We start from the raw sequence: 15,450 nt of genomic DNA, 5'->3' as shown, positions 1-15,450 counted from the left end.
TATAACATCCTGGGTCTGTTCTTGATCAACCTTTATATAGTTAGAATAACAATTGCCAAACACCACTCCTAGTACACCAATGAATATATATATATTTGTGTGTGTCAGGAGTGACTTGAGAAACTGCAAGTCACTTCTGGTGTGAGAGAAATGGCCATCTGCAAGGACGTTGCCCAGGGGATGCCCAGATGATTTGATTTTTTTTATAATCCTTGTGGGAGGCTTCTCTCATGTGCCCGCATGAGGAGCTGGAGCTGATAGAGGTAGCTCATCTGCCTCTTCCCGGATTCGAACCTGTGACCTGTCAGTCTTCAGTCCTGCCGGCACAGGGGTTTAACCCACTGCGACACCGGGGGGTCCGGTGAATGTAAACTAAAATACAAGCTTATTTTGGCCCAGCAAGAAAGACACTGCACTGTTTTCAAAGACAATTTATGGTTTGTGATTTATTCTGTGCACGATTTGCATGTGAGTGTTTTGTGTGTGCAGAAAATGATGTTTCCTGCATAGGAAATGCTGTTTTCTGTGCAAAAAGAAAACTTGCACAATTTTAGCATAGAATATGTCCTGAACTATGAAGATTCCTTTTGGTCTATGATACTTTTTTTCTGAGTTGTGTCTGGATTTTTTAAAAAATACCTCCTTTTGAATATTGTCAAATAGTCTTCTAACCCCTGGTATAAATCTACATCCACATAGTTAAGTGGTGATTGTGTTATATCACCGTTCTACTATATAATGATATTGTACAACTTAATGTATTCCTTTAAATGTGCCTGCAGACTACACACTCCCAGTGGATAATAGAACCATAGAACATGACTTGAAAACTATGTTTCTACTTGAACAGATCAAAACTGTATTTAATATTATTGTCTTCTTCAAATTATGACCACCAATGATCCCAAGGTCTTTTTCTCATGTATTTCTGCTAAAATTGGTATCCTTAACCTGATACCTGTATGTGTGTTTTGTGATCTGAATGTGAAATTTTTCATTTTATTATGTTTTAATTTATCAAAATCTTTTGAATTCTCTTCGGATGGTATATTGAAGGCACTGATGAGTAGCTATGCACAACCCAAGAATTCACACCCACTTGGGAAATTCTGATTACACAATGGTGATATGAATACAGGTGTTATACCATGGCCAAAGATATACACCTGCATGTGTCAAGAAACTTACTTCTGTGTAAAATACCCATAAGATGTATTGTCGAAGGCTTTCATGGCCAGAATCACTGGGTTGTTGTAGGTTTTTCCGGGCTATGTGGCCATGTTCTAGAGGTATTCTCTCCTGACGTTTCGCCTGCGTCTACGGCAAGCATCCTCACTACCTCTGAGGATGCTTGCCATAGATGCAGGCGAAACGTCAGGAGAGAATGCCTCTAGAACATGGCCATATAGCCCGAAAAAACCTACAACCATCCATAAGATGCCAGCCAAAGAGTTCTGAGAGAGAGAGAGAGATAAAAATATCCTGTCAGTGATAAAGCCCATTTGCCCATTTTTATCTCCTTCTTTCATGCCATTTATGGTTTTTTCTTCTTCTTTTTTAGCAGAATTTTCCCCACCTTTTTGAATGCACCATTTACCATTCCATCAGAAGTGTAAACAGGAAGAATCAAGCTTGAAAGTGTCTCAGCTTTGGACATGGACAGAACAAAAGAATAATGAAAGGGCTAGTTCTTTGTTCAGTCTCTTCATATCTGAGGATGATGGCCTGATGCACTTCGCAATCAATGTCTTACCATGAAGCATGAGAAAGGGAATATCAGGCACTATTGTAAGTTTTTGTTGGTTTCAGGGAGGATTTTTTTCTGTTGCAAAGAGCAAAGTCAAGGTAAGTGTTCAGTTAGACTTAGAAGTTGCAAGCTATGTCATATAGTCTATCTCTCACTTTTCTGTCTGAAAAAAAGAAGAGCTAAAGACAAGAAAGGTGGATCCATTCACATCAACATGGCATGCCATTTTATTTGCAAACCAAGCACCAGCACCTTGGATATTAGGGCTGGGCGGTTTCGTTTCGTTAATTCGTAATTCGTTAATAATTCGTTAATTTTTTCAATTACAAAACGATAACGAACCATTCTGGAGCAATTATTAAAAAAAACGAATTTTCAAAAATGTTTTGTAAATGCTTCGTATTTCGATATTGTATTCGTTTCGTTATTGTTTTGAGGTCGTTTCGTTATTATTTCCGCATGTCTGGGCCAGTTTTATGGTTTAATTAGTGAAAAAAAATTATAATATCACACCAACAGTCAACAACAGAGGGAGAGGGAAGCTTCAGAAGGTTTTGGAGGTTTTTTAGCGTATTTCGCGGTTGCGTCCGCCATTAACGAATCGATTCGTTATTGTTTCGGAAATCGATTCGTTAATTTTTTACCATTTACAAAATTTCGTAAATATCAAACTTTTTAAAAGGAAAATTTTGTAATTATTTTAAATATCGAAACAAAAAAACCCCCAAATACAAATCGATTTTAGAAACAAATTTTTCTGTTGTTACCCAGGCCTATTGGATATTTCCCTTGAAATTTGGATTCTGATCCAATGCAAATTCACCATTCCCTGAGCTACCTAAAGAAAATGGGCAGTCGGGATGAATAAGGAGAGAATTTTATGTCCATTTTTTCAGTGTGAGAGGAAGAAGGAGAAGAAGCATTCAGCTTTTGTAATCTTCAGGTGAAAAAGAATGAGATATGAAAGGTATGCCTGCTGGGACACACAGTGCATCCAATAAGGCAGGTCAGAATGGGACTAGACTGGATGGCCCTTGTGATGTCTTCTAACTCTAGGATTTTATGATTCTAACATGGAGGGCTGCTGCAGGTTAGCCCTCCTCCATGGTAAATAGAGTCTTGAAACCATTGTTCTGCATGCTCAGATAGCACAAAATCTAAAAGAACAAAGAAAAAAAAAGAAAAGGTCTTCATTTTGATGCTATTCTGCACAATTAAATTATAAACCATGACCCACTAGAAGGAGCTAGTGTTCATTCCAAGCTTGGTACCTGCCTATCCAAAAGGCTTCTGCTTTAGACCAGATTATATTAAACTGTTATTTATCCGTCACCACAATAAGTCCAAAGGCTCTAAAGTTGAAGAAGTTTTCACTGACTCCTTCCCTCCAACAGTCTCTCAACAATTTCTTTTTTCTGTTCTTCAAGTCTTCCTTTTCTATTCTCCTGTCGAATCCGGGGAAAGGCAGATGAGCTCCCTCTATCAGCTCCAGCTCTCCATGTGGGGACATGAGAGAAGCCTCCCACAAGGATGGCAAAACATCCAAACATCTGGGCATCCCCTGGGCAAGGTCCTTGCAGACGGCCAATTCTCTCACACCAGAAGCGACCTGCAGTAACTTGCAGTTTCTCAAGTCGCTCCTGACATAACAATAAAACCAAAACCCTTCCTCCCAGCTCTTCTCAGTATTTTCTCTTATCAAGCCCTGCTCCATGGCTCTATCTTCTCTTCTCCACTTGTTCCGAGCTGCCACATTCTTCCATATTAACCCCTTCTACCCCACTATGCTCTTCCAGGCCTCGCTCAGGATCCTCAGCTTGATTGTTTCCTTCCTTACATGCAACCCTGTTAGAAGAGTAGATTGGATTTAGATCTAGGCACATTCTAGACCGCCACGAGTTGCCCTCGGGCTGAGAGTGGCGGTTAACAAGTGCAAATAATAAATAAATAAATAAATAATAAATAGACAAGATGGAGATTTAAAAGACATAGTTTTCTGTGGAGCACCTACACAGGCATCCCAGGAACCAGCTGAAGGCTGGAACAGTGGCCACAAAGATCCACTGATTGCAGATCAATTAAATCAAAGGAATATTTTTTCTGTCCTCATCTGGTGAAATGCATCAATAAAAAGAAGCCTGTCCAATGAGGATTCATACTAGGCCAAAGCAGTGCAAAACAAAAAAGGGATAGCAACTGTTCCCATGAAAATGATGTTTCTTCTCTCGGCAGAGATGTTTGCTTGCCTTACGGCTGAGCTATATATCCAGTTTCTTCTCCGAATTTGTCAGTGCTAGCCCTGTCCTCACAAGTGCTTTGCATTTTGGTCTCGGTTTCCAGCTATGCATGTGATATACACTGATTGGCTTCAGCAGATTTTATGGCAATATACTGTTTCTGGCTGGATTTGTGTTGCAGTATACATTGAGGAGTGCGTTTTGTGGACACCTTGAGTTGGTTTAGAGCCATACTGTAGTGCCTGTGTAGAAGGGCCTTCTGTTACCAGCTGAATCACAGCAAAGAATGGAGACAGATGTTGTGCCAAATGCTTCTCAGAATAGGAAAGTTCTGAGGTTGGAGTGAGCTCCTGTGGCAGATATCTTGACAATAGATACATTCACTAGTACCTACTAATTGTATTAATTTAAAAGCTTTCACAGTTCTTTATTCCATGTAATATTTTGTTGTGTTTCTATCAGCAGGAGTCTAAATAAAAGCTCTGTGTGGCTTTATTTTTTTTTAAAAAAAAAATAACAACTGAAGAATGGCACCAGGAGGTCTCTTTTCATTACAGTCAGAAATTTACTTATGACTCAGTTCTTGCATCCCACCTAGACAAATTTCTCAGAATTTCTGTCAAGTTTTCTTAGTTGAGAGTTAGCATTTGCATGCCTACAGATATTGTAATCAGGGATGCAAAAAAGCAAAAACAAAAACCCAAATATAATCCATTTGCATCCAAGGGCTTGTCTACACTAACTCTACGACTGGGAGGGGACCAAATGTTGTTCCTGGATGTCCACACAACATCAGCAGACTCCTGTTCCTTAACATGAGAAAGATTAGACTGAACTGCTTTAATCCCACATTAATCAAAGACTGGCCCAGATGTTACAGTAGAAGTAATTGAGCCCCAATATTCTGACATGAGAGGACCAATGGAGGCTCACACGTGTAACTTCTTCTCAGTATGTTGATACTTATGCCACACGATGCTAAGATGATAATGGGTTGTTGTGTGTTTTCCAGGCTGTATGGCCATGTTCCAGAAGCATTCTCTCCTGACATTTCACCTGCATCTATGGCAGGCATCCTCAGAGATTGTGAGGTCCTCACAACCTCTGAGGATGCCTGACATAGATGCAGGTGAAAGTCAGGAGATAATGCTTCCGGAACATGGCTGTACAGCCTGGAAAACACACAACATCCCAATAAGATGATAATGGATTATAACCTATATTGTAAAAACTATGTTTCTACTGTTATCACATTGTTCCCATACTGAATTACCTCCTGGGAGTTTTGTCAGTAGAGTCGCTGGATACCGTCTCATTAGTCTCTTGGCTTTTTCACAAATGCTTTCCAGGTTCCATCACTGCTGAATTACATTGAATTAAATTCAAGATCAGCATTTCCTTACTGTGTATGTTTCTGTTTCTACAGAGCTATATGTATGTATGTGTTTTTAATGAACACAATGATTGTTAGCTGCCTTGGGTTACCACAGGGAGAATGGCAGGGAATAAATAAAGTGAATAGCAACAACACCAACATAGCCAGGCCACTGACTGCACAAATTAAAATGAGTACAACAGAGTTTTAAAAACATACAAAACATAATCACTAAAATGCCTAACTATTAATAGTACAAAAATGATCTGAAGAGAAAAAGCACAATTAAAATAGTACAGCATATTCTTAAAACAACTTTTCTTAAGAACCTTCAATTATTTAAAACTATGACAGAATAGAAAAATCAGCAGAATGAAAGCAAAGAGAGAGAGATTCTAAACTCCCTGTGAAGGGATTTTCAAAATCTAGGGACAAACACTGAGAAGGCTCTGGGTGTTTCCAGACAAGACTTAAACCACTGCCAAAGTAGGTTTAAAAAACCTGCTTAGCATGGGTTTAACTCCCTACAACCCACCCAAAACCTAGGCTTTCCTGGGAAGCATGGCTACATGCCATCCCAATAACTATTGGGATGGCATGCAGCCACCCTAAAGCCCCCCTCCCAAAGAAGCCCTTAAAAGTTAAAAAACATACCTAGTCATCACCATTATCTTCCTTCCCATCTCCTGGGGCATCATTTCCTTGAGCAAGGAGGAAGATAATGGTGGCTGGGTAAGTTTTTTTAACTTTTAAGGACTTATTTTGGGGTTTGAAGGGAGGGGTGGGTGCCCTCTTGGTTTTTCAGGCTTCTGGAGCCCGAAAGACTGAGATGGCTGTGTGGATTGAGCCTGGGGATCACATGATGTCATGTTCTGTACATGCTCACATGTGGGAAGATAAAGGGTGCCTAATTCATGCAGTTTGACACTACTTTAATTGCCATGGCTCAATACTACATAATAATTGGAGTTGTAGTTTTTAAAAAGGCTTTTATTTTTCTCTGTCAAAGAGTGCTGGTGCCTCACCAAACTACAAATCTCAGGATCATATAGTGTTGAGCCATGACAGTTCAAAAAGTATTGTCGAAGGCTTCCATGGCTGGAATCACTGGGTTGTTGTAGGTTTTTCGGGCTATATGGCCATGTTCTAGAAGCATTCTCTCCTAACGTTTCTCCTGCATCTATGGCAGGCATCCTCAGAGACTGTGAGGTCTGTTGGAACTAGGAAATTTGGATTTATATATCTGTGGAATGTCCAGGGTGGGAGAAAGAGCTAGGTGTGAATGTTTCAACTCGCCACCCTGATTAGCATTTATAGTTAATAGTTTTTTGGTGTGGTTTGTTAGTGCCTGGGGGAATCTTTTGTTTAGAGGTGATTAGCTGTCCCTGATTGTTTCCTCTCTGGAGTTTCCCTGTATTTGAGTTTTGTCTTACTGTAATAATTTTAGACTTTTGTAATACTGGGAGCCAGATTTTGTTCATTTTCATGGTTTCCTCCTTTCTGTTGAAATTGTCCACATGCTTCTGGATTTCAATGGCTTCTCTGGTGTTTCTTAGAGTGGTCCAGCATTTCTGTGTTTTCAGATAATATGCTGTGTCCAGGTTGGTTCATCAGGTGCTCTGCTATGGCTGATTTCTCTGGCTGAAGTAGTCTGCAGTGCCTTTCATGTTCCTTGATTCGTGTTTGGGCGCTGCATTTTGTGGTCCCTATGTAGACTTGTCCACAGCTGCATGTTATACGGTAGACTCCTGCAGAAATGAGAGGATCCCTCTTGTCTTTTGTTGAATGTACCATTTGTTTGGTAGATAGTTTGTAGTTTGTGTTTCCTCATCAACTTCCCTATGCAGTCAGTGGTTCCCTTGATATATGGCGAGAACACTTTTCCTCTGGTGGATCTTTGTCTTTACTCTCGTGGCTTGTTCTCAGTCTTGCAGCTCTTCTGATGTCTGAGGTGGAGTCTCCATTGGCCTGTAAAGTCAAGTTTAGGTGGAAGCTGTAGTTTTATGAGGTCTTTAGCTTCTTTGCAAAGAGTGCTAGTGCCTCACCAAACTATAACTCCCATGATTCCATAGCATTGAACCATGGTAGCTAAAGTGATGTCCAACTGTCATCATTCTACACTGTTAGTGTAGCCCTAGAAGTATGGCTGAGTCTGATATCATGATCCATATATATCTGAAATGACCTGGGTAAAGGTAAAGGTTTTCCCCTGACATTAAATCCAGTCGTGTCCAACTCTGGGGGTTGGTGCTCATCTCCATTTCTAAACCGAAGAGCCTGCATTGTCTGTAGACACCTCCAAGGTCATGTGGCTGGCATGACTGCATAGAGTACTGTTACCTTCCCACTGGAGCAGTACCTATTGATCTACTCATATTTGCATGTTTTCGAACTGCTAAATTGGGGCTAACAGAAGCAGCTCAGGCTGCTCCCCAGATTCAAGCCTGCAACCTTTTGATCAGCAAGTCCAGCAGCTCAGCGGTTTAACCCACTCCGCCACTTGGGGCTCACTACCATCCCTCCCTTCAAACCCCAAAAGAAGTCCTTAAAAGTTAAAAAAACTTACCCAGCCATCATGTTTATTTGTGCCAGCATATAGATATAGATATAGGTATAGATATATATGCTGCCATATATATGCTGCCAAATAAACATCATTGCTGTTGCATAATATACCATGTTTAAAGAGAAACGCTTAATGCTCTACTAATCTCTGAATGTCTAGAAGATGAAAAATGCTCCCCAAAAGGTATTCATATATTCAGGTAAGCATTCACAAAGCAGTGACTATACCTGGACTCTAATGCATTACTTTCAGGCAATTGTCCTACCCTCTCTTTAATGCTTTATATGGCTTCACAGAATCCAGCTACCCTTTAAAATCATGTACTTCTAGATTGCAAAAAGTGTTCCATTTGAAGTCTATTAATGTATTCCATGACTGACATTTTCTTTAATATTAAATCACAAAGGCCCTGTAGATATTTTTTAAAAACCCTACATGTTGTACAGTATTTGAAGATTTATATTTAATGTCAATGAATGTATTAAGCATCGTTCAGACTTGTTGCCCACCCCCACCCCACCCAGGCCTGGAATTCTTCTCATATGTCATCTGTTAAGAAAGCGCTGTTTTCAAAATGCAGGCACTGAGATGAAATAATGTCCATTTACTTCCTTATGCATGCTAAAGTAGGTGAGATAAAGAACAAGGAGCTGCTGTGTTTTCTTTTTAAAATGCCATCATTTCCCTATGAAATGAAGAATCATGCTCTTCTTTCTGCACAAGGTGGAAACCTGTCTCCTTCTGTTTCTCTACGACATTGAAACTTTGAACCCACTTCTATACCGGTGGTATGAGTCGGTATTGAACACCAGTTAAGTATACTAAGCAAGTTCTCCTGTACTTAGTCATTGTGAAGCTCATAGAAACATCATTCACCCATGGGTCTCCTTTGCCCCATACAGTAATCAGAAGCCTCAAAGCCAACCTTAAAATCTCTGGCATAGACACAGAGAACTGGGAAGCCCTGGCCCTTGAGCGCTCCAGCTGGAGGTCAGCTGTGACCAGCAGTGCTACAGAATTCGAGGAGGCACGAGTGGAAGGCAAAAGAGAGAAACATGCCAGGAGGAAGGGGCATCAAGCCAACCCCGACCGGGACTGCCTTCCACCTGGAAACCAATGCCCTCACTGTGGGAGAAGATGCGGGTCCACAGCCACCTACGAACCCACAAGGAATTATGCGAATGGAAGATCATCTTACTCATCCAAAGAGGGATTGCCTAAGTAAGTAATACAGTAATCACATCACAAACAATAATAAGGGTGCATCTACACTATAAACTTAATGCAGTTCGACACCACTTCAGCTATCATGGTTCAATGCTTTGCAATCTTGGGAGCTGTAGTTTACAGCGCTCTGAATTCTGACAAGAATAATCCTGGACTGTTGAGAATCCATTATGTAGAAAATTCTGTACAATTTCTGGTTGCTTGTTTAGATCTGAAAACATTTTCTGCACAGAAAACAGTAGGAAACGTATTTGCATCCGGTTCAAGACTTTGGAATCAGAGTCATACATGTGGTGCCATTGTCCATTTAGACGTGCACTTGGGTGCCTATGAGACAACAGATACACATGAATATTCTGTTCTTCATACAGTAGCAAAATGCTGCTGTTCCAACATGAGTCACATAGCACATTCCTATCTCAACAAGCAAGAACTTTCACTAGTAGGCCTGGGTAACAACGGAAAAAATTGTTTCTAAAATCGATTTGTATTTGGGGGGTTTTTTTGTTTCGATATTTAAAATAATTACAAAATTTTCCTTTTAAAAAGTTCGATTTTACGAAATTTCGTAAATGGTAAAAAATTAACGAATCGATTTCCGAAACAATAACAAATCGATGCGTTAATGGCGGACGCGACCGCGAAATACGCTAAAAAACCTCCAAAACCTTCTGAAGCTTCCCTCTCCCTCTGTTGTTGACTGTTGGTGTGATATTATAATTTTTTTCACTAATTAAACCATAAAACTGGCCCAGACATGCGGAAATAATAACGAAACGACCTCAAAACAATAACGAAACGAATACAATATCAAAATACGAAGCATTTACAAAACGTTTTTGAAAATTCGTTTTTTTAAATAATTGCTCCAGAATGGTTCGTTATCGTTTTGTAATTGAAAAAATTAACGAATTATTAACGAATTACGAATTAACGAAACGAAACCGCCCAGCCCTATTCACTAGGTAGCCCCAATCTCAGCCTCTCTATTTTCTTCCACTGTGGTAGCGAACTTCATGAAGCTCTATGCTTCTGGTATCACCATGATTCTGCTTATTACTGAGCCCGTTCCACATTGGAACTGGTGTAGAGTTTTGTCCTCCAACAGGAGAAAGGAGGCATGGAAATGTATCCCTAAACTGCAGCCACCTTGAAACTCCTCCATCTGTAACCTACTTGGATCCCATTCTGGGAGGAAGCCAAGCCACACATTTAAAAACAATGAAATGAGCTTTGGAAATGTGTATTACTTTGCAAAGCATCATCTGTCAATTAATCAAGGAAGGGATCTTGGATTTTCAAAGCCAAGGTAATAAGAAGTGGCAGAAATAGCATGACATAGTGGTTGAGTAGTGGTTGGACTACAAATCTGGTGACCAAGGTTCAATTTCTAATGTTTAGGGGGAATTTTTTTCCTGTAGTTTGACTCCATTGCTTCATATCCACATTTTTCAAGTGACAGGAAAACATTGTTCCACATCCTAATCTTTAGAGCAGCTATCTTTCATACAGCATTCTTTGAAATATTTAACCATATCTATCATGTTACTAAATGGACCAGTACAACCAGAGATATGTCGGTATGCCATTGGAAGATGGGACTCCCAGGTCGGAAGATGGCCAAAATGCTACTGGGGAGGAGCAGAGGATAAGTTCAACTAGCCCCAGATGTGATGACGCAGCTAGCTCAAAGCCGAAAGGAAGGCTAGCGGCCGACGGTACTGGAGGCGAACGACGAATCCGATGCTCTAAAGATCAACACACCATAGGAACCTGGAATGTAAGATCTATGAGCCAGGGCAAATTGGATGTTGTTATTGGTGAGATGTCAAGACTAAAGATAGACATTCTGGGGGTCAGCGAACTGAAATGGACTGGAATGGGCCACTTCACATCAGATGACCACCAGATCTACTACTGCGGACAAGAGGAACATCGAAGAAATGGAGTAGCCTTCATAATTAATAAGAAATTCGCTAAAGCGGTGCTTGGATACAACCCAAAAAATGACAGAATGATCTCAATTCGAGTGCAAGGAAAGCCTTTCAACATCACAGTGATCCAAATATATGCCCCAACCACAGCTGCTGAAGAAGCAGAAGTAGATCAGTTCTATGAGGATCTGCAGGACCTACTGGATAATACACCAAAAAGAGACATTATTTTCATTACAGGAGACTGGAATGCCAAGGTGGGAAGTCAAATGACAACTGGGATCACAGGCAAGCATGGTCTGGGAGAACAAAATGAAGCGGGACGCAGGCTGATAGAATTCTGCCAGGAAAACTCGCTGTGTATAACGAATACTCTCTTCCAACAACCTAAAAGACGGCTTTATACATGGACCTCACCAGATGGTCAACACCGAAATCAGATTGACTACATCCTTTGCAGCCAAAGGTGGCGGACATCCATCCAGTCGGTGAAAACAAGACCTGGGGCTGACTGTAGCTCAGATCACGAACTTCTTATTGCTCAATTTAGAATAAAACTAAAGAGATCAGGGAAAATACACAGACCAGTTAGATATGATCTCACTAACATTCCTAGCGAATATACAGTGGAAGTGAAGAACAGATTTGAAGGACTAGATTTAGTAAACAGAGTCCCAGAAGAACTATGGACAGAAGTCCGAGACATTGTTCAGGAGGCGGCAACAAAGTACGTCCCAAAGAAAAAGAAAACCAAGAAGGCAAAATGGTTGTCTACTGAGACACTGGAAGTAGCCCAAGAAAGGAGGAAAGCAAAAGGAAACAGTGAAAAGGGGAGATATGCCCAGTTAAATGCGCAATTCCAGAGGTTAGCCAGAAGAGATAAGGAACTATTTTTAAATAAGCAATGCATGGAAGTGGAAGAAGACAACAGAATAGGAAGGACAAGAGACCTCTTCCAGAAAATTAGAAACATTGGAGGTAAATTTCAGGCAAAAATTGGTATGATAAGAAACAAAGATGGCAGGGACCTAACAGAAGCTGAAGAGATCAAGAGAAGGTGGCGAGACTATACAGAAGATCTGTATAGGAAGGATAACAATATCGAGGATAGCTTTGACGGTGTGGTGAATGAATTAGAACCAGACATCCTGAGGAGTGAGGTTGAATGGGCCTTAAGAAGCATTGCTAACAACAAGGCAGCAGGAGATGATGGGATCCCAGCTGAACTGTTTAAAATCTTAAAAGATGATGGTGTCAAGGTGATGCATGCCATTTGCCAGCAAATATGGAAAACACAAGAATGGCCATCAGACTGGAAAAAATCAACTTATATCCCCATACCAAAAAAGGGAAATGCGAAAGACTGCTCAAACTTCCGTACAGTGGCCCTTATTTCTCATGCCAGTAAGGTAATGCTCAAGATCCTGCAAGGAAGACTCCAGCAATACATGGAGCGAGAGTTGCCAGATGTTCAAGCTGGGTTTAGAAAAGGCAGAGGAACGAGAGACCAGATTGCCAATATCCGCTGGATAATGGAGAAAGGCAGGGAGTTTCAGAAAAACATCTACTTCTGCTTCATTGACTATTCTAAAGCCTTTGACTGTGTGGATCATAATAAATTGTGGCAAGTTCTTGGTGGGATGGGCATCCCAAGCCACCTTGTCTCTCTCCTGAGGAATCTGTACAAGGACCAAGTAGCAACAGTCAGAACTGACCACGGAACAACAGACTGGTTCAAGATTGGGAAAGGCGTGCGGCAAGGCTGCATCCTCTCACCCAACCTTTTTAACTTGTATGCAGAACACATCATGCGATGTGCGGGGCTGGATGAATGCAAAGCTGGGGTGAAAATTGCTGGAAGAAACATTAACAACCTCAGATATGCAGATGACACCACTCTGATGGCCAAAAGCGAGGAGGAGCTGAGGAGCCTTCTAATCAAGGTGAAAGAAGAAAGCGCAAAAGCCGGGTTGCAGTTAAACGTCAAAAAAACCAAGATTATGGCAACAAGAATGATTGACAACTGGAAAATAGAGGGAGAAACCGTGGAGGCCGTGACAGACTTTGTATTTCTAGGTGCAAAGATTACTGCAGATGCAGACTGTAGCCAGGAAATCAGAAGACGCTTACTTCTTGGGAGGAGAGCAATGTCCAGTCTCGATAAAATAGTGAAGAGTAGAGATATCAGACTGGCAACAAAGATCCGCCTAGTCAAAGCCATGGTATTCCCTGTAGTAACCTACGGATGTGAGAGCTGGACCTTAGGGAAGGCTGAGCGAAGGAAGATAGATGCTTTTGAGCTGTGGTGTTGGAGGAAAGTGCTGAGAGTGCCTTGGACTGCGAGAAGATCCAACCAGTCCATCCTCCAGGAAATAAAGCCCGACTGCTCACTGGAGGGAAAGATACTAGAGACAAAGTTGAAGTACTTTGGCCACATCATGAGGAGACAGGAAAGCCTAGAGAAGACAATTATGCTGGGGAAAGTGGAAGGCAAAAGGAAGAGGGGCCGTCCAAGGGCAAGATGGATGGATGGCATCCTTGAAGTGACTGGACTGACCTTGAAGGAGCTGGGGGTGGTAACGGCCGACAGGGAGCTCTGGCGTAGGCTGGTCCATGAGGTCACGAAGAGTCGGAGACGACTGAACGAATGAACAACAACATCATGTTACCTCTTAACCTTTCCTCTCAAACTACAAGAAAAGAGATTCCATATGAACATGAGGAAGAACTGGCTGCCGATCCAGTTCCGAGCACAATTCAAAGTGCTGGTTTTGACCTACGAAACCCTATATGGCTCCAGCCCAGCTTACCTGTCCGAATGCATCTCCCTCTACATCCCGCCTCGGAGTTTAAGATCTTCTGGGGAGGCCCTGCTCTCGGCCCCACCCTTATCACAAGTGAGGTTGGTGGGGATGAGGAGCAGGGCCTTCTCGGTGGTGGCCCCTCGCCTGTGGAATGTGCTGCCCAGGGAAATTAGGTCATCGACATCCCTCCTCTCTTTCAGAAGGAAACTAAAAACATGGATGTGGGACCAGGCCTTTGGGTAATCTGGGAGACAGACAAAGGACAATGATGACTAGAGTTGGATAGGATTATGACAATGCAGAATGAACTTGGAAAACGTTGAGCACTGGATTGGCTTTTATTAGTTGTTATTGTATAATTGGACTGTTTTAACTATTTATAACTGTTGCTGCTATGTATTTTATCTTACTATGTGTATTGCTGGCATTGAATTGTGCCTTTTGTAAGCCGTCCTGAGTCCCCCTTCGGGGGTTGAGAAGGGCAGGGTGGAAATATTCAAAATAAATAAATAAATAAATAACTTCCTGACTGTGAGAGTCGTTCAGCAGTGGAACTCTCTGCCCCAGAGTGTGGTGGAGGCTCCTTCTTTGGAAGCTTTTAAACAGAGGCTGGATGACCATCTGTCAGAGGTGATTTGAATGCAATATTCCTGCTTCTTGGCAGAATGGGGTTGGACTGGATGGCCCATGAGGTCTCTTCCAACTCTTTGATTCTATGATTCTTCTTTGGACCTTAAATAAGCTAAGGTGCTAAATGTATGAGAATCAGACTTAGCACCTCAATAGCTTTGGTAAAGGTCAAACTAAAATTCAAAATGGCTTTACCAACCCATCAATATGGAAGCCACCAGCACTAACTATGAAAGGTCCCCTATTAGGGCTGAACTACTGCTCTCCACTTTAAGAATGTGTCAGTTCCTAGTTCTCTCATCAGTTTATCATCATAGCATAGAACATTCTCTCATAATAGTATGAATATCCACTTGCTGAGGTGTACTATGACAGGGCTATACAGCTCTCAGGCAGAATAGCAAAATTGTGCAGCACATGCCAAGGACTGGGTACCATTGTGCAATGCACAACTGTTTACCATGCACAGTCACATTGCACGATATTGCTGTATGTGGAAGTCCACTTCCACTGCTCTCAACTTAATGGGTTTGTTGTGGTATAGGGAAGAAGTTGCCCCTTACATATAGTATGATCAGTGCATGAATATGTTGCCAGCAGGATGTCAGCCTAGATCTCTCAAGTTTCTCTTCCCCCTTCTCTATTTTATCGGTGGTGTTTTCCTACCTTCAAGATTCAGAAGGTGCAGAAAATAACCTTATAGATTCCATTATTTTGAAAGATTCAATGGGCTCTTTCTGGGCAACCACGGCAAGGCATGGGGCACCCCATCTCTCTCCCTTTCTTTTTGTCTGGGAGGAAAGAGCCAGCAGCCTGACTCACTCCTTTTCTTTGCAAACATGAATTAACCACGAATGTTCGAGAATTATTCCTGAATAATTCATGAACCTGAATTAATCATGCATTTCTCCCCCATGAATTATTCATGAA

Source organism: Anolis sagrei, chromosome 4 (genome assembly GCF_037176765.1).
Source record: "Anolis sagrei isolate rAnoSag1 chromosome 4, rAnoSag1.mat, whole genome shotgun sequence".
In the NCBI taxonomy this organism is placed as follows: Eukaryota; Metazoa; Chordata; class Lepidosauria; order Squamata; family Dactyloidae; genus Anolis; species Anolis sagrei.
The sequence above is the reverse complement of the archived record's forward strand: the minus strand, read 5'-3'. Positions refer to the sequence as shown.